We start from the raw sequence: 21,691 nt of genomic DNA, 5'->3' as shown, positions 1-21,691 counted from the left end.
GAACAACGACGAGACATAACAAATAAGTCAGTTTCCCATTATGAATAAAATCCAAGCTGAGTCAGTCTGATGATGTGGACTGACCACAAAGCAATTCATTTACAAAGAGCCTTGCCGTTATTTGAAGACTTTGGCAAAACAACCATTAAAATTGGTTTGTGTCATACATGTGTGTCTGCTTTTCTGTAGAAGTCTGAATAAAGTCAGATCAAATTCCATTAATAATTCACTCAAAACAACACTGGATGAACAGCGAAGGAATCTGGTACCCATAAGGCCTAACGAAAAGCATTACAGTTAATTAAATAGGAATAGAGTGTTGTGAATCAATCTTTTGTACAAGTCAAAATCGTGATTATACTCATGCATTCTGACAGTCAGCCATAAATCATAAATATATACTCAAATAAAAGTCTCCTCTGTTGCTCTTATCCACCACTTGGATAAGACACAGATATTTCAATTAGATCTTTTACTTCCATGCAAGAAGATCCCCTCTAATTTGATTCTCATTTCCGTGCAACGACGTCCCCTCTAATCAGACCGTTAGACTGTAATCACGAGAGCTACAGTTCAGTCCTTCCCCAGAGGCTCTGCAAATGGACGTTTAGATCTGAGTAAGCATATTTGTGCAATGACCATCACCGGAGAGGCCTGCTCTAAATTCAGCTGCTGTTACACTCAACAGCTGGTTAATCAAGAAATATTACAGCATTGCCGGTGGTAAAATGGGGACTCTAGGCTGACCTAGATATGGTCTTTATGTATCTGCTGACCTTAATTGTCCCCCTGTAACGACAGGGTTTTGTGCCTGATATGCACTTGCTTCAGTTGACACCATAGTTCACACCAAAAATTGAATTTCTGTAATCATTACTGATCCTCATGTTGTTCCAAACCTGTATGGCTTTCTTTATTCTGTGGAATAAACAACATTGGATCCCACTTACTTTCATTGCATGGATAAAAACAGTTAAAAACATTTTTCAGAATGAAAATCATGTTTAGATCGTAGTGAATGATGGTAATTTTCATTTCAGGGTGAACTATTCCTCTTATAATCATTGGAATGGTCGCAAAATGGTAGTCTCAATATTTTTGCCAAGTTTTGAATGCATAAGACCTTAGATGGCTTTATAGACCGGTGCGTGGATTCTCTTTTGATCTATAACCTTCTCCGCGTCTGCAAAAGCAGTTATATTAGATTATGTGTTTACCTTGATCGGCTAAAGAGTACAGGATATGGAAATTATGAGTGGAGAAATGCAATTAGTGCATAACGTAGAAACAGATGCACTTTGAATGATTCCTGTTACAATATCCAGCTGCCTGCTTTCTTTGTTTACTTGAAACCAATCTCTAAGAATTATGTTCCCAACCATGTTTGAAATGAAGTAAGCATTTTAACTATTTGCTTTTTGTCTGCTTTATCACATTTCATTGGTGTTCTTAGCTTTCTTATTAAAGCCCTTACAATTCAATGCACATCTGACTGAATTACTGGAAAACATCAGACAAGATTTTTGGGAATAAACACTACACTTAAAGGTGCTGTAAGTTGAAGTTAGGTGACTATTTATGCAGGTTTGTTGACGTGTCTATGGAGAATGGTTGAAGCTAGAATGCCTGAAATCGCTTACAGCTCCTTTAATTACCAAGTAGAAGCTCCCTGCAGTGAGTGCACTTAGAGGAATAGTAAACTATCCCTTTAAAACCTTAAAGGATATTTAGTTTTGAACTTAGTTAATACCTTGCCAGGATAATACCTGTTCACTCCCAGGTCGCCTGATATTGCTGAACGTCCAAGAGAAATGTGGTCATTATACAGACACCAAAAAAAAAAAAAAAAAACAGGGTTCTGATACACTGTGAATAGCAAAGACAAAAAATCTTAGCATGTTCAGTCACTGCAGTTTTTTTTTTTTTTTTTGCAGTTTTGGGTGCTATGTAATGTAACATTTTAAATTTTGTTTTTTTTAAATGGAGGACATCTAAAGCATGGTATAAAGTTGACATGTTGATTATAACTTGTTAGATTAGCGAAAGATCTAAAAAAGATCGGAAAATCTTGAAATGTCAACCTGGATCTTTAATGTTTAGATTTTTTTTTTGAATGAGTGCTGGATCTCAACAATGCAAAGCTTCTCCAGGAGACTGACTGTGAGCCAAATCTGTGATAAACCATCACTGTTTTTCTATTGACCAAGTCTCTCAGACGGTGAGCTTCCCTTCCTAAGTACTAACAGGTGTGCATCAGTGAAAGACCTGCATATGATAATTCTGCACAGAAAAAAAGTTCAAATCAAAGCCAATTGCAAACCAAGTCTGGTATCTGAAAGCAGCTTGAAAGCAGCAAAGAAGGACATTGCTTGGTGTAGCCCACTATTAGCTTTCTGATGTGCAACACCTTTACTGAAAATATCAGTTTTGGTCTTTAAAATGAATAAAGTCAAGTCAAGTCAAGTCACCTTTATTTATATGATTTTCAAAAGACAAGTTGCTATCTAATATAACACCCAGATTTTTGACTGTAGAGGAAGTAACCGTACATCTGTCTAGTTGCAAACTGTAATCCACGAGATTCGGTGTACTGTCTTTTGGTCCAATAAGTAATATCTCTGTCTTATCCGAATTTAATAGGAGAAAATTATTGGTCAATTATTGGAATAAAATGATCAAACAGTTTTACTACAATAAATTGAATATTAATTCAATAGATTATGTCAAAAATATGATGCATGATTTTGCTTGTTGGATACAGCTGAGAAGTTCAAGACCTCTAAGGTGGGACAGGCCATGCTAGATAATAAGATAATCCACAATTTCCAATACGTTTTCACAACAAAACACACAGTGAATTTGTGCCTCTAATGCTTTTTATGGAAAGTTTAGCCAGTCTTACTTTCCGCCTTTTATATCACAATTAGTTTGGCATTATGGACAAGATGGTGTCTGAATATGCCTTCACGTGCTTTTACTTTGTAAAATAAATACAATATACTGTACATCAAATGGTTATTGATATTATGTAAATATACATTACTGTATTAGCAAGAAAAGCAATGTAGACGTGGGAAAACAAAAAACAAAATAAAAAAAATAAGCAGCTTTAGGGTTCGTTTACACAACAATGATGTACTAATATCGGAATAGTTTTTCCTTTGTGTTTTTGAAAAGTTTTGTGTACAGACAGCACTGTCATCCAAAACGGTTCTGCAAAAATGACTAAAAACGCTGCATGATGCATGCCAGGCCAGTAGCTGGCGCTGTCACTTTTGCTTGCGCACATATGCACTCATCTACAGAGCCAGACAGCAGTGAATACACATACTATGCATGTGCATGATGTCACAGTTTTCACAAATTCGCATTTTTGACGATAACGATATTTTCAACAACTTGCACTTCAAAACCCCATTTTTAAAAGTTTGCGTTTTCAGGGCCCCAAAACACTGTTGTGTAAATGAATGGCCAAAATAAGAAGATTTCCATTTTTATTTGAAAATGGTGTTGTGTAAATGCCCCCCTAAAATTAGCAGTCACTACTGTAAACTGTCAAGTTTATGGCCCGCCCAACTCGGAAACTCGGTATCAAAATAACCTGAGTTTCCTAGTTGTAAATACAACTTGAGAAGCCGTTCATGTCTGATAACATGTAAAGGCAGCATGAGGTGGAGCTGTTAGATGGGTGGGGTTCCCTCTATGATAAAATCTCATTACGGGTGTGGTGGTGGTCCGATGAGAGGACAGGACTCGGGACAGATCAGAACCTAAAGCCACTTAAAGGTGCAATAAGTGATTGTCTTCAGAAACATTTTTTGTTATGCTGGTTGAAAGTCTCATCACATCCCGATAGCAATCATTAAGTTAAGTGGTCTAAATGGATTTATCTGTATTAATATATTCTGTGGAAGGCGTAGGACCAAGAAATGTTCGTCCAATCAAAATGCTCGGTCCGAGCGTTTTAATTGGATTTCCTACCTGCCTGTCAACGTATGTATTAGCATACCTCTGCGCACCCTGTTCGCGCAGACAGAATACGTCATCAGCGTGTTTATGCAAGCTGTGCAGACAGAGAAAGAATGGCAGACAAACATCAACAACCCAGTCTTCCTTCCTGGTATTGTAGTACATTTAAAGTTTTCTCACCGGTGAATGACACATGATGTAGCCCAGCGGTTCCCAAATCCAGTCCTCGCGCTCCCTGCTCTGCAAATTTGCATGTCTCGCTTAGTTAACACACCCGATTCAGATAACCAGCTTGTTAGAATTGAGCTACGTGCATGAACTGTGTTCCGATCGATATGATGTGTGAAGTGTGACATAATATACCTCTGTAAATAAAAAATATTTAAATTTACGTCTCGCACACTTTAATGCCCTTTGTATGGAACATATACGCTCGTTTCGAACTGGAAGGCGGAATATCCGGTGATGTCCACTTCGCAGGGCACTTACGGTCGAATAGAACAAACGTCGCACGTGATAAGAGACATACATGAAATGTGCAGAGCGGGGGGTGCAAGGACTGGAATTGGGAACCGCTGATGTTGCCTATTGTAGTAATGTTGTCTCTTGTATTCTGGTCTGTGAGCGTATATGCGTTCAGGGGGCGTGGCTTTGGACAGCGATTTGCAGGGAGGGTGGGACGTTCGCTTTCAGTGCTAAAGTTAACATTTTCCAAGATCTCCAACTGCACCTTTAATTGCACTGATCACTGTGGTTACCAGTCATCACAAAGTGTCGACCCATAGTTTTGTTTCTAAATGGAGGTTTTTGGGGTGTTTCGACCTGTTTACACCAGGAGGTGCCATGTAGGTGAACGAGGGAGTAATGGTAGGTTTGTTTCTTTATAGAAGTACTCCACCACACTCAGCAACTTTTAAGGTTCCTTGCTCCAAGCTGCAAATTCAAATCAGGGTTCATTCCAACACAGCAGCACTGACACTGTAAATTTGTTTTTGTTAATAAAGCAACTCTGATGCAATAAACCATCAAAATCAGTCTTCTACGGGACAAAAGGAGATTAAAGGACATCATTCAGCTCCACTGACTCAGCCAAAAAGTGTAATCGGTAAGAGCTGCATTGACAGTACCAATAATTAAAACAGCAGCTGCAACTTATCACATCGCAGCTTCAGAAAACATCATTCAAATGGTGATGTATCAAAAATCTGTTGGATTTGAGCAACCCAAACATAAACAAATGAGCGCACACAAAGATGAATAATCTCATTGTTAAATGGAGATGTCATTTACATCCTAAGAGTAAAGCGTTTTTCTGCTTTCCTGTCACGAGTGGAAATATAATACGCAGAACTGCCAAAGTGCGGCGGGTACATATACCATACATTAAAACCATTTCCTATCAAGTTGGGGACAGATCCTCCGTACAGGCATTTAGAAGACCGTAAGGGAACTATTAAGCAAAATTGGCCTGTCCCCAGTGGTGTGTCTGACAGGACAAAACGTCATTAAAATGTTTAAACTCAAGTCAGATTTTACAAGGAGCAGAGCGAAGAAAGAAAGTTATGTTTGAACATTTCACTACGGGTGAAGTCTAACAACAGGGGTTAGAGAGTGAAATAACCTCTTCAAAATGCAATAGTCTCAAGGCACCTTAATGGATGAGATCGTTCATCTGCTTTTGCTGCGAAGGAGTGATGCTAATTTGTTCAGTTAACTACTAACGTATATTTAATATACATTTTACATTAATGCTTAAGGAAAATAAACTATAAAGGGACTAACTGAGGGAAATACTAGCATATAAAACTGTGGCAAGCATTAATCGTGGGTATATAGGAAAACAAGAGTATATTAAGACTCTTACAGTAAATGGTCTAATAATTTCCACTAAGCTTGTAGTTCAAAAGGTTCCTGAGGCTGGTGTGAATGAGCATATGGCTTGGCGCCAACAGTCCAACTCATCTTAATGAGACTTCAACAAGTTTGGTCAGAGTACACTGAAATGTTATAACAGGCATGAGGTCTATTAGTCAAATAATTTTGCCCACATGAAAAGTTCAGTTTATTTTCATGGACATAGAATTTGCAGATTTTTGTCAAATTTTTATAACACCTTGGTTGCAGGTAACATTGCACTTGTACCATCTAAAATACATCATAAATGTTCAGAAGGCAATAAAATGATAGTACCGATAAACTTAAAAAAAAAAGAAAGAAAGAAAAAGAAAAGTGATTAAAAACCAGTATAAAATCCTACAATTGTTCAGTTCATAGAACTTAATTTTAGTTTTTGCTGTTGCAAACAATATAAAATACCTTTTTTTCCTCAAACAAGTGTAAAAACGAACACACAAAAAATTTAGATTACAGCAACAATTATTCACACAGGAAACAACCAAAAAAACAAAAAAAAACAAAAAAGATGGTAACAGCTGTCAAGTCCATGTGAAATCTGCATGTTTGTTTCCTTAGTATAAAACTGCATTTGCAATTTAAAAAGAACAGTAATTTTAAGAGATGATATCAAATAAATGATATTCAGTAGACTTTACAATGATAGATTACTGCTTCAGACAAAAGCAGTTAAGAAAAACTATGGAAGTCCAGAAACAGAAGAGTTGTTTTGAACATACACAGTAGCTATATTTCTAAATCATTTCACACCATAGTTCTCTTCCCATTATGCAAGGCTTTTAAATGCCAAACATATATTAAGTAGCATTCCAAAGCAATGTAAACTGTTTGCTAAATTCACCCCCATATCTATGCAAGGCAACTTTAGAAAACACCTGGCTAGTAAATTGTTTATGCGCTTAACTGATTAGTAAACACATATAGAACACCATAAAGCACAACAGCCAAATTATTTGAACAGGCATCTCATAATACAAGCATTAATGCTAATTTATTACCTACAGGTTTGTGAGGTCATGTTTGATTAGGTAAGTGCTACTGTACCACTACTTCACCTGGTATTCTTAGACTGACATCTTGGCAGGAATGTGTTCAAAAGCTCTTTGGATTCTTGGGGCCGTTCACACAAACCGTGCTTTTGTGGTCAACTCGAGATGCTGCACAATATATAACTGCAGAGCCGCAACACTGATGAATGGAAGAGAAGGCAGGGTTCAAGTTGTACTTATTTTTTAACTTATTTAACTTGCCTTAAAAATGTGGTGCTCATGAACAAAAATAAATAAGTGAGATGCAGCACAATTATCAAACACGTCTATAGTGCACGTTTACATAGAAAAAAATAATTAGAAGCAGCACAGTAGAACACAAAAACACATTGTTTCACACTGCAGACGAATCCTGTGTGCATTTATTTTGGTGCCCTTATCTATCAAAGCCCATTTCCACTACATAAGTATAAAAATAATGCTTTGGAAAACAAAATTATGACATAAAACGTCAAAATTATTACTTACTACTTACGGAAGTCATAATTCTGAAATAAAACGTTTTTTTAATAAATAAAATTACAACAGAAAGTTGAAATTATGAGATAAAAAGTCAATTTGATAAGCCAAAATTATGAGTCATAATTATGACATAAAAGCAGAAATTTATATAAAAATACAAATGACAAAACATTTAAATGACAAAAAGTCCAAAATCTCATATAATGAGATAAACTGTCATATGAAACAAGTTTAAATTGAGTCATGACTTTTTAATCTCAGTTTTAAACTATAATCACTTATAAGTCATGATTTTGACTTTTAAGTAATAATAAATAACTAAAAACTTTACACTATGATAAATCAAATGATTTCATAATTTTGACTTATGTCAAATTATAACTTTGTACCTCATCAAACTAAAAACTGAGATACATATTTACGTCACATTAATTATGACAAAAAAATTTAACGACTTATCTCATGATTCTATTTTTTTTTTGCCATAATTTGCATTTTCCCTCATAATTATGACTTTGTATGTAATAACTGATTTACCAAAGCATTTCTCTTTTTCTTGTGACGGAAATGGGCTTACATACAATATCAACAGGTTACAGTATTCAAATAAAATACGGGAGGTTATTATTTACCTGCTATGGAAAAAACACACACACACGCGCGCGCGCGTGCACGCACACACACACACACGCACACGCGCACACGCACACGCACACACACACACAAGCAGCACTTTCTGTTTAGAAAATATGACTGAATCCAAGTGACAGTTTATCGATACAGTTTGGAGTTTGGGTTCTGGTTTAGATGAACAACTTTTTGGATGTAAATATGGCCTACAGCTACATGTAAATTACATTTCAGAGTATACATTTTTGTAGTCTCAAATATGAATGACCATTTTAACATTAATTGGCATTATTTATTTTGGTAATTAATGTTAATTTGTATTAATAGTGTGTATTATTTGTTTTATTATTCTTTTTTTTGTATAGACTGGCAGGTTTGTTACGCAGGGGAAATGCTGCCAGTATAAAAGCACATTGTCACAGCTAGTGCAGTGTGAAACAGGCCTAATGTTACGAAATTTATATAGAAATACCATGTGGGAGGAATGGATCAACACAGCAAGTTCAGATAACCAGAAAGAAAATTTGTCAGGCTTAAAGCTCTAATTCAGCAAGTTTGTTAAGGTATAAAGTCAAAACAAAACCATGACCATACATGTTTAGGCATAAGCAAAGACATTGTCTTGATCCAGCTTAAAGAACCTTGATATTGCTTATTTAAAATGATATTTAAAAATATTACTTTTGCATAATATAAGAGACTCAGAGGGTGTTGAATCAAGTTGCTCATCTTACAAGAGGTTGAAGTGATGAACTGTTTCCTTGGTAAACGTTTGACTATGATTATGATGACATTAATGAGGATCAGAAGAAGTCTGTTTCCGTTTCTCAAGTGTGCAGGACTCAGGGACAAGCAGGCAAGACATGCCTATAATAATAACGCAACTATGACCTTTTAATGTCTCCTGAATGGTTAGGCTAAAACTTCAGCTAAATCATTATCTTCCATCAGTCCTGTCTTTTTATTCATTCAAAAGAATATCCTTTCAGAAGTCCTTGAAAATTTCCAAATCCTTAGCTGGCACTGGTGTGTCCTTCTTCCACTCATCCTCTGGATAGGTGTCAAAGTTAGACGTGTCACCCTCGTGAGATACCTTGGGAACTATGGGTGGCTGTCACAGCAATGAGAGAAAGTCATTGAAGAGGCTTTAGATACACTGAAATACACACTACTGTTCAAAAGTTTGCGGTCGGAAAAGAAATGAATCATTTTAATCATTAAACTCATCAAAAGTGACAGCATTCATAAAAAAAAAAAAAAAAAAAAAGTATTGTAGTTTCCAAATGTATTACTGTTTTTTCCCCTCAACATTTATAATAATAAGAAATTAGCATATTAGAAGGATTTCGGAAGGATCATGTGACTGGAGTAATGGCTGCTGAAAATTCAGCTTTGCCATCACAGGAATAAATTAAGTAATTAAATTAATATTTTATTCTATTAAATAACTATTGTAATATTAATACAACAAACAGCTATTATATAATATTATTTCACAATGCTAGTGTTTTAACTATGTTTTTAATCGACCGAGCCCAAACTGAATGGCCGTGTACACTTTCCACTATGCACTACCAAGTATTTCTGGGAAACTGCAATATGTCCGGTATACCATGGGAAATATTCTGGCTGTATAATTCTAACATTAAATGAAGTAAAAGAGGACCACTTTTTAATGAGGCGTTGGCACTGTTATGTGGCCAGTAATGACTTGGAAATCTTACAAAAATGAATAGTGGTGTAAATCTTTAATAACAGGACATATTCTAAACCTCTATACGACGGAGCTGTGGTGCTTTTACCTTGAGTTTTCTACAGGGCACAGAATCCCAGTCTACTGACTTAAACCATCTGTGTTTCTTCACATCATCAGCTCCATTCTGGAAGAAGACAAAAATAATACACAAGATTATGATAGGTTACTGTAACTAAACGAACATTAAAGGGTTAGTTCACCCAAAAATGAAAATTCTGTCATTAATTACTCACCCTCGTGTCGTTTCAAACCCGTAAAACCTTCGTTCATCTTCGGAACACAAATTAAGATATTTTTGATGGAATCTGAGAGCTGTCTGACCCTGCATAGACAGCAACGCAACTGAAATGTTCCCAAGTCCAGAGACGTAGCAAGGAGATCGGTAAAATAATCCATGTGACATCAGGGGTTCAACCGTAATTTTAAGAAGCTACGAGAATACTTTTTATGTGCAAAAAACCCTCCCCAAAAAACGACTTTATTCAACAATTCGTCTCCTGGTAAAATAATCCATGTGACATCAGGGGTTCAACCGTAATTTTAAGAAGCTACGAGAATACTTTTTATGTGCAAAAACCCCCCCCCAAAAAACGACTTTATTCAACAATTCGTCTCCTCCGCATCACCCTGTAGCGCCATTTTGGAGAATATCCACTGAACGTAAATGGTATTGCTGTCTATGCAGGGTCAGACAGCTCTCAGATTCCATCAAAAATATCTTAATTTGTGTTCCGAAGATGAACGAAGGTCTTATGGGTTTGAAACGACATGAGGGTGAGTAATTAATGACAGAATTTTCATTTTTGGGTGAACTAACCCTTTAAAGTAGAATAATGTCTTACACTTACACAAACCACCACAGTTAAAACTGTAAGCATAAAAACCTAAAAAGTCTATCAACGCTTTTAGACTTAACCTTGTAAGACACATCTTATTTGACCCCAAACAGTCTTCTCAGCCACTGTACTGTCTTTTTAGTTTCTTAGAGAGGGAAAAGAAAAGTGGGGCAACAATGCTAACCTACTGAAGTCTTCAAGAAACCTCCGAATTTGGGCCATGCATTGCTCTGTGGGACCATACCAGATACACATTCACACAAGTGGAATAACAGATATCAGCACTTGTGAATGAGCGCTGCCAGCAGGACCTGGCCTTGCTGTGGAAACAGTGCAAACACAGCTGTGACTGGGTTGCCGGGTCTTAAGACTCTCATTGCATTTAGTCAGAGGAGAAAAAGCAAAATAACAAAAGTGCTCAATTAAAAACAGAAACATCTAGCCTTGGAAGTGCACCAAAGGTGACATTTCAGGTTTTCCTTCTTTATCTCTTACTCTGGATCTGCTCTGATGACAAAAAGGAAATTTGAAGAAAACCCCAAACAAACAGCGAGATATATATTTCAGCAGAGCTCATTCCTCACATGTGGAGAATTCTAATTACAGCATTAACGGGAAAATTACGAACCATTCACAAACTTCCCATGACATCACCGACACAGTATGCATCACATTACACATGACAGGCCTGGCGCACTGCTGCCACCTCATCTGGCGCCAGTTACTGAATTATTTCCTCTGAAAGGACAATTCAGAAAAGTAACTGCCATTAAACCATAACTGTGAATTACTATAGCTAGAGATGCAGAAACATTTCGCACAAGGACTCTGTCTGTAGTTCTTTCCCCATTATCCACCTCGTCTGATGGGGATTGGAAGGAGGTACAGTGGGAGAGTTGCCCGGTGTCAGAATCACTCCAGGGAATGTCCAGGGAGTTTCTCCAGAGCCTCATCTCATCCCCTCTTGGCAGATAGGCAGCTTTCTTATCATAACTGGAAACATATGTGGCCAACTGTGGCCTTTGGGAGAAAGATCTCGCAGGACTCAATCAAGGTCTTATTATTTGCCACGTGCAGCTTTATTAAGATGCAAACTGGCCTAGAAACAGAGTTTATTGTGTTAGATGATTCATAGATTTTCAACCTGGCCTTGAATTTAAGATGACTATAAAGAGTCCATATGGACAAAAAGCATATTATCAATACAGCGTTCTCAAAGGAAATATCCCAGATGCTGATTCCTGTTGAATTACTTTGCTCAGCATACAAGAACCACATAAAATATCTGTCACCACAATCCTGCATACCTTCATGTTTCCAAGCCTTCTTGCCCGATCAATCACCAGAAACTTCTTGATTAGGTCCCTAGATAAATAAAAACAAGATGAGAACCACTTCGCTAAAAAGCACCTGATTTAGACTTAGACTTTAAATTAGTTTAATAAACACAAGAAAATTAAGATGCTTATTCAAATAAATCAGTAACTATTGTAATGTTATGATTAATAATCAATAAATGGCTGATATTAAAAATCTGTACTGCTTTGTTTAAAAATTAAATTAAATTAAATTACATTATTATGCTACAAGTGAATTTAGGCATCACAGCATTATAAATGTACACGATCTGAAATCTGCTTTATAAAATAAGCATACTATTTTAATACTTTAAAACAAGTAACAAATTAACAAAATAATTTGCAAAAGTAACGTATAGTGTGCTGTACTTCTTTTCAAGAAATAAACTTTAAAGGGAAAAACGTTAAATCTTCATATTATCCATTTAATTTTGTGCTAGATAACGGTAAAAGTAATATGTGGAAATATATTTATAGAATGAAATACCGCACACACACACACACACACACACACACACACACACACACACACACTTTATGATTAGGTCCTACTAGTTAACTTTACTTAATGCATTTACTAACATTAATTTAAAAAAAATAATAGTTACAATATTTATTAATCTTTGATAATATGGCTGTTATAATAATAATGATTGTTAGCAATGGTTAGTTAACAACCACACAATTATAACAACTGTTTATATTTAGTCCATGTTAGATTGGGTTCATTAAATAATACACTTTACGATAAGGTTCATTAGTTAACATTAGTTAACTACTTTAGTTTACACGAACTAAGCATGAACAACACTTCTACAGCATTTATTAATCTTAGTTAATGTTAATTTCAACATTTACTAATGCATTATTAAAATCAAAAGCTTGTGGTTGTTAACATTAGTTAATGAACTGTGAATTAACATGAACTAACTATGAACTGTATTTTCATGAACTAACATTAACAAAGATGAATAAATACTGTAATAAATGTATTGTTCATTGTTTGTTCATGTTAGTTACAGAGGCGGACAGTAGTGAAGTATTTTTACTTTACTCAAGTAAATGTAAAAATAATCTGTAGTTTATCAGAGTGTTTTTCTTTGGAAAACTTTACAATGTTGTGAAGTAAAGTTTTCTAAAGAAAAACACTCTGATAAAGTACAGACACCTGAAAAGTACTTTTACAGCAGAGTACAAATACTTCAATACTGTCCGCCTCTTAATACATTAACTAACATTAACTAATGGAACCTTAACGTAAAGTGTTACCAATAATACTAAAAGATACAACTTTAATAATGTATTAGTAAATGTTAACCAATTGTTAACTAACATTAGAGTTAATATATAGTTAATAATACTTTAGAGGCAAAATGCTGTTAAATCGCACATACCAATATTTTCTGACAAAGGCCTGTAGTAATAACTATTGACAAAGTATAATTACTCTCTTAAAAAGATTATTCATAGTGCAACTTATTAACATTAAAAAAAAAACATTTCTACACATAAAAATCTACCTGCATTAAGCTTTTCACGTAGCCCTTATGTATTAGGTTTAAAATCAATCTGTATCTATGACCCAACAGACTTCAAGCTGCGAACACGAGTGCATTAGCATGTGTACTGCTGTGCCGTTGATGTTCTCACTCAACCTAACATGAGAGACGCTTGGAGTGATCACGATACAGATGACCTTACCACTCATTCTCACCTCCCTTGCAGATGTTATTCATTCTCCAATGATCATGTGTGTTTGACTTCAGGACACCATTATCTTATCAAGCTTGTTAAATCCCTACTGACATAAGTCGTAGTTTTGGCTACTTTCATAATTGTAACTAAAGTAAACATGCCAGTCGAAAGGAAACGCGCATTTGCTTTGCCTGAGGTGACTGTCTGTCTCTATTTCCGAGAGCTTCCTCAAGCTGTCTTTGTCTCTGGAGTGCAGTTCGTTTAAAGCAGTGAACACCAATTTAGCCCCTAGTGGACAAAAGCCTTATTAGGAAATGCAGCTGTGATGTCAATTTGTGTATGCGTTTGTACAGCTGCAATGCCTTCTTAGATGTTACAACTAAGAGAGGATACTGTTCTGTATTATTGAGAGGTGTGAATTAAAGGATTATGGTTTTGAACATCAAGACGGGACAGTGGGCCATTTGCTGAATCCTGAGCTCCTTTAGTTCAAAAGCACCATGAGTAATAGTATCTGTCTGTAATCTGGAGGATGCCTCCACTCCTACAGCCGTTGGTGAGCTTAGCTGACGTGTTTAGATGAGTTCATTAGAGGACACGAGTTTGTAACTGTGTGCACATGTAACTGCATTTCCATGTCAAAGACCACTTTCTGGTTACGCAGGACACCCTTTTATTACTGAAAATAAAAATGTAGATACAATAATTGTCTATAATAACATATAGAGTACCATATTAACAAATGCTTTTACTGTATTAAGATGATTTTGTTGCAAAGTCATTAAACTAGTCATTAATGATATTCAGAGACATATACTTCAGTATATTTAAAGCTGCAGTCCGTAAGTTTAGCCTCTTTGTCGCAATCTCTGTTTGAATCCTGCAATTACAGTTATTTGCGGAATGATTTTCATTACGTGGGTTGTGCATCGGCACGGCTCCTCAGCACGGATGAATCTAATGTTTTGAGGAGTATGTGTGGGCCTCAGTCAACGCGCTAGTGTGGATATTCACTGTATTGCAGAATTACAGATTCTATGTCTTGGAAGTATGTCCAAATTAAGAACTTTCACCCGAAAATGTTATCTGAAAAAGTAAGTAACATGTCTGCCAGTTTTGTTCTGACCAAGTGAAAAAGAAAAAAAAAAGTTTTACAACAAATTGCGCTACCAATGGTGATTAAATCTAACGATCATTTAGCTCATGTCAAACCATGCAAGTTATTATTATTACACTTTGTTTTCAAATTGTTAATGTTAACAACATCAACATTGCGTGACTATGTGTATATAGTGTGTATTGACGTTATCTGTAGATTTAAATTTCTGCACAGTCCAATCTCTAATTATCATACCATTCCAATATCATCGAAAGAAATTGTTCTTTTAACCTCAAAAAGCAATTTAATGTTCCTTAGAACTCGTTCTAAAATGACAAGTTTAATTATTCCAGCCGCTGTAAGAAAAGTTAATATATTTTTTTTGCAAGAGGGATGATAGAAACGATAAAAAAAAATTGCCTAAACTTTTTATTTTTACCAGTGTTATTTTAGCATTATTTACATAACACAATAGTATTTATTAATAATTTGAATGGACTTTTACTGTTATATTTTCTGCTAGTTTTAGTAAGTGTTATATGCTTTTGTTGTTTTTATTAGATCTTCTTAAATATTTCAATTCAGCTTTATTTTTATTTCAATTTTAACAATTTTAGTACTTCAACTTATTTTATTTCAGTAAGTTGTGAAGGCAACATTTCTAACCTTCATGTAATCTTTTGAAGCTTTATAGCTATATAGTTTTTCACCTTATATTTTTAATATATAAATATAAAACCTGAATCTTTTTTTTTCAGATTTATTTCAATTACAAAAAAAACAACAACTACTTTTATTACTTTAGTTAGCAATAAAAAGACTTGCGCTCCCCCCCCACACACATAAGTTTAAGTCTGAGATCAAACAATATTTCATGCTGATGCAAACATGATTTCAATAGACTTTGTGTTTTATGTATGCTATAAATATGGCACGTGTCATTCAGTTGTGTTTTCTTTATCAAACTCACTTTACATAGAAATCCAGATGCCGCGGAAACTCCAGCTTCCCGGCCAGGATCTTCTGGTAGATGCCAAAGGGATTATCATCAAAAAATGGTGGATACCTTAGATAGAGAGGAAAAAAAAAAAACAATGAATGTGTCAAAATGACACAGAGCAGGAAAAGTCTTAAAGATATATACTAGTGTAATCCGTCTTATTGACAGTTTAGCGGATTTCAATAAAGATCTGCTGAAATGCCAAAAACTAATACACAGACTTTATCTTTGGCTTAGTCCTTAGTCCTGTCAGTTTAGTCCTATAAAAACCTCTGCAATGATTCATATCCAGACCAGAACTGGAAGCTATAGACACAGATGCAGACAAACACAACTGTGACTTAAGCCATCAAAAATCAAACTTAAATTAGATGGCATAAAAAATCCAATATTCGACTCAATATGAGTGCAAATTTAATACAGACTCAGAATAATTCAATAACAACAGATCGCTTTTTTTTTTGTATTTAGCATCACTTTTAGGTGTGAATTTCACAGACGCATCCCGGGTCTGCACCATTGGAGGAGGACTGCAAGGGTGGAAGGTGTCATTTAGGCCTCTAAATGACTACTGTTTACTGTGTCTCAGTATAATGTTGTTTCTACCCCCCTTTTTTGTCCATCTGATGTGTGTTCTCTAATGTCTGGTAGAGCGATTCTTCAGCTCATACTGTGTAATCCATTACTCCTCCATTAGACTTCCAGCCTCGACCAACATGCCATCAAACATCCTTGCACTCTCAATCAGCTTTTTTAATGCCTGCATCTAGCTGCCACTGAAAAGAGTCGCTGAATATGAGAGATAAATAAGGTGAGAGATGCTAATGAGCCTGTTACTAAGCGACCACCTGAAATCCCATGAGGGCGCAGATCACTGACAATGATGGAACTCAAGTGTCAACAGTGAAGATGAGATGATGAGACATAAATCAGCAGCAAAATATAGAGTGAAAGACCCTGCAGTGACTGACACTGAACAAGCCATTACCGCAGAGTTGCACAACGGGGAGGACAAATGTGTGACGGCTTAAAAGAGTATTACCCAGAATGACCGCAAAAACATTATTTAAAGCAATAGTTCACCCAAAAATTAAAAATTTGCTCAAAATGTACTCACCCTCAGGCCATCTAAGATGTAGATGAGTTTGTTTCTTCATGGGAACTGATTTGGTGAAATTTAGCATTACATCACTTGCTCACCAGTGGATCCTCTGCACTGAATGGGTGCCGTCAGAATGAGCGTCCAAACAGCTGATTAAAACATCAAAATAATCCACAAGTAATCCACATGTCTCCAGTCCATCAGTCCATCTTGTGAAGCAAAAAAGCTATGTGTTTACAATAAACAAATCTATAATTAGGACATTTTAACTTTAAACCATTGCTTCTGGCTAAAATATGAGCCTATAATCCATAAAAACATAATGCTTTCACATCAAAATCCACCAACATATTTGTTCATAACTGATTTGGACTGTTTTCACTCGTAAATGGTGCTTGATCTGTGCACATTTCTCTCCTTCTTTTTTCACTAGAGAAAGCAATATTACGGATAGAGGACTCATATTTTAGAGTTACTATACAGTAATGGTTGTTTCTTACATACATGCAACTTTTCACTTCACAAGATGTTAATTGATAGACTGTGGATTACTTGTGGATTATTGTAATGTTTTTATCAGATGTTGGACTCTCATTCTGAAGGCATACATTCATTGTCGAGAATCCATTGGTGAGCAAGTGATGTAATGCTTTTTTTTTTCTCTCTCTCTCTCCCAAATTATTTCTTCACATCTGTTCTGATGATGAAACAAGCTCATCTACATCTTGGATGGCCTGAGGGGAGTACTATTTCTGCAAATTTTCATTTTTGGGTGAACTATCCTTTTAGATTTAAAGGGGTCATATGATGCGATTTCAAGTTTTCCTTTCTCTTTGGAGTGTTACAAGCTGTTCGTGAATAGATAAGATCCCTGAAGTTGCAAAGAGGGCATAGAGGACCTACAATAATGTACAGTATTTGAAAAATAATGTGTTTTTTGAACATTAAAGCATGTCAACATATTCTGTTACACCAAATACACAAAATAATGATCTTTAAAAAAGCATCATATGACCCCTTTAAAGGTGACATATCATGAAATTCGGACTTTTCCAGGTTTTAAGTGCTATAATCAGGTCCCCGGTGCATCTACCAACCAAGGAAATGTGGAAAAGATTAACCCAGTAACTTTGTTTTGGTAAGCCTTTTTCTGCAAGCGTCTGATTTCGCTCCCTTGGTGACGTGGCAAAGGGATCTCATTATAATATTGCCGTCCCTTGCATTTAAAGAGACAGGCACGAAAAACAGTGTGTTTCTGCTTCCACTCAAAATGGGCATTTTCAAAATGATATAATAAATGATCTGTGGAGTATTTTGAGTTGAAATTTCACAGACACATTCTGGGGACACCAGAGACTTATATTACATATTGTAAAAAGGGGCATAATATGTCTCCTTTAATACTTAGCTTTATTCTAGATCAAACTTGGACCATTAATTCTTCACAAATATGAGCCCTGTTTCAGTCATATACATTACTGTTATAAATTTTCTTTCTTTTTTTTTTTTTTTGTGATGCCTGAGAGTGCCTGGCCACCATATACTTCCATTGAGTGGAAAAGAAGACCATAAACATCTACTTTTGTGTTTGACTGAAGAAAGAAAATCATACAGGTTTGGAATGACATTAGGGTGAGTAAATGATGACAGGATTTTCTATCCTATTAAATACCTCTAGCTGCGGCCTTCTGAAAGAAGTAAAATAAGGTGGTTCCACATAATGGATTGACCAGGACTGACAGTACTGACTGAATGTGGAAACCATAAACAGAGAGAGAGAAGCCAGGAGAGGAGAACGTGCAGCTACTCCTTCTTGTGGGTGATGGAAAAGAGAGATGGAGAGAAGGAGAAAGAAAGCAGAAGATACATATTAGTCTCTAGTGTTACTGTAAGCAGTGGCTGGTGACAGGGGAAAAAAGGAGAATTATGAAACTGAAACTTTTACATAACAGCACAGGTGTTGCCAAGATTCCACTGAGAAAAAGATAATAATAATAAAAAAATACCAAAAACCAAGAAACTTTTAAAAGTGTGCTCTTGAACTCTTGAAGTAACTATTGCATTATAATTAACACTGCAAATTGATTAAAAAAGTTGAAATCAAATTACATGGATGACACGATTTGCTGGTTAATTAATCAAAAATAACTTATATTAGTCAATCAATTATCAATCAATTTATTGATATTTGCTAAGAAAATAAATTATTGTGGCAGACAAGTAAATCTTGAAATAGACATTTAAATAGACACAAGTGGCTTTAGAATATGTTCAATATGTTTAGAATATCAATATGTTGTTTATTTCTTTATGTTTGAATAAGCCTACTAGTTGCCTAAATTTCAATCAGTCAATCTGTCCGATAACACAGGATGCATTATTGAGTTCTATCTCGGATATTTTTAAATTGCTAATATGTACACATGCAGACTAACATTTATTTATGCATTGTGTCTCGCTCTTTTTAGTACCTTTAGCACTGGACTGTAGTATTTTTAAGACACTTATGTCAAAAATGTTTCTTGAGATCCTTGCATTCTGTTCCATTCTGTTATACTCCATACAGTTGTTTTTGAACTCTGCTTTTGGTAAATGTACTTGTTGCCTGTTGTAGTACCTGGGTGGATGTACAAAGACATGTTTTAAAAATGTGGTATTTTAAGGACCTATTCTCACTATTAACTAATTGCTTATTAGCATGCATATTACTAGCATATTGGCTGTTTATTAGTACTTATAAAGCACATATTAATGCCTTATTCTGCATGACTTTATTCTAGATCCCTTAATCCGACCCCATACCTAAACCTAACAACTACCTTATAGACTATTAATAAGCAGCAAATTAGGAGTTTATTAAGGGAAAAATCGTAGTTAAAAGTGAATTAGTGTTCCCTATTCTAAAGTGTTACCAAAAATGTACATGTAAGAATGATGAGTAATGCATGAGTGTGTATTTATACACACACACACACACACACACACACACACATATATATATATATATACACACACACACACACACACAAACACAAACACAAACACACACATGTAAACACAAATGTTTATTTCGGATGCAATTAATTGTGATCGATTTGACAACCCTAATAGCTAGTGTAACAGCCCAGCTACTGCAGTGACTGTTTAGATAGCACACAAAGGGGTGTAATTACAGTACACCTTGTGACAGCTGCCTATCTGGACCGGATTGTACAGGCTGGTGTAAGGTAGAGACAGTAGGCTATATCCGCTTCAAGCCAAGGATACTTTAAGCGTAACCGTATATAGAGCTAGAAGCTAGGGTGAAAGCCCACTATGCTGTAGTAGAGGGTTTCTTATTACATGGAGTAGCTGCAGCTCCATGGGGTGAAATGACAAATCTGTGTTTGTTTGGGGCGATGGGGCCGGTCGATAAATGAGTCTGTTGACCTGTCCTTCAGCAAACGGCTGCCCTTTGCTTCTCTGTCTGGACATGGTTTTGTAACACAATTATAAGATTGTATCTGTTGATACCAGAATGTCAATAAGGAAAGAAGACATATGTAAAGGATAACTTTTTATTATTATTATTATTATTATTGGTTTGAGCTTCTGATCTGATTTCCCGTCAATACCAATACCTCAACATAAATAAATTATGAGTAACATAAACGCTATACTGAAGACTAGAGATGCACCGATTGCAATTTTCTTGGCCGATTCCGATTTTCGATTTTTTAGAAGTGAGACCTGCCGATACCGATTTTTGCCAATTCCAATTTTCTTTCTAAGAAATATAATTTACAGCATATACAAACAAAAATCTGCAAATTTCAATGCAAAAATTATTTACATAATAAAATAAATTATTAAACATTACAATTCCCCCAATCTGGACTAAGTTACAGATTTTCTCTCACTTAAACAACTCTCAAAATAAAGGGCTCTGTGACTGGAAAGAGGAAGAAATAGTTAACTTAAAATGAGTTGCTGTATGTAACAAAACAGATGTCATTTCCCACTGTTTATAAATGGTCATTTTTTTCCCCTAACCTTATTAAATGTGTCATCTTTCACATCAAATTCTTACTTTGTTTCAATCGCGATTGCGCCGATGCTGATGGCTGCCTCCGTGGCAGTTGTTTTTATGCTTTTGTTAGTTTGTCCTGTCTTTAGTTATATCCCTGCAATCAGTTTCACCAGAGACTAATTGCTGGACATTCGGAAGTACACAACCCGATATTTCACCGGTTTTCGACTATTCTGATGTTTTGCTGGACATTGTAGTCGGGGAGCTGTGGCGCTGATCAAGCGCTTCAGGACGCGCAGACGGGGGAAGCGAGCCGGCGCCCTCGTCAATCTCAGGCAGCGCGGATTCAGAACGCTGTTGCCTAGCATCCATCTGGCGAACCTCCGCTCTCTACCCAACAAAACGGACAAACTCCTTCTGCTCTCCCAGATAAATAAGGATTTTTCAAACTCTGCTGCTCTGTGGAACCTCACGGAAACCTGGCTGAAAGACGCCATTCTGGACAGCGCGTTGAGTCTCCCGGGCTTTCAGCTGTTCAGAGCGGATCGCGACGCAGAATCAACGGGGAAATCATGCGGCGGCGGGACATGCTTTTACATCAATGAGAGGTGGTGTACAGATGTAACTGTGTTAAAGAAGATGTGCTGTTCAGATCTAGAAGTGCTCTGCATTAACTGTAAGCCGTTCTATTCGCCACGGAAGTTTTGCTCATTCATTCTCGTCAGTGTCTACATTCCTCCGCAAGCGCTCGTGAGCTCCGCTTTACAGAAACTCACTGATCAGATCACAGACACAGAACAACAACACCCGGA

General features: G+C 36.1%; 1 long non-coding RNA gene across 1 annotated transcript; it reads right to left on the bottom strand.

Moving 5' to 3' along the window:
* Positions 1-7,900: 7,900 nt before the first annotated feature.
* LOC107654733 (uncharacterized) lies at positions 7,901-15,828 on the bottom strand. Its single transcript, XR_001630364.1, has 4 exons — positions 15,739-15,828; positions 11,924-11,981; positions 9,827-9,904; positions 7,901-9,135 (listed from the first exon to the last, which is right to left on the bottom strand). It is a non-coding gene; the product is annotated as an uncharacterized LOC107654733 (long non-coding RNA).
* Between the last annotated feature and the right edge of the window lie 5,863 nt (positions 15,829-21,691).

Source organism: Sinocyclocheilus anshuiensis, unplaced genomic scaffold (assembly GCF_001515605.1).
Source record: "Sinocyclocheilus anshuiensis isolate Anshui unplaced genomic scaffold, SAMN03320099.WGS_v1.1 scaffold1231, whole genome shotgun sequence".
NCBI classification, from domain to species: Eukaryota; Metazoa; Chordata; class Actinopteri; order Cypriniformes; family Cyprinidae; genus Sinocyclocheilus; species Sinocyclocheilus anshuiensis.
This window is presented reverse-complemented; position numbering and strand designations above follow the sequence as displayed.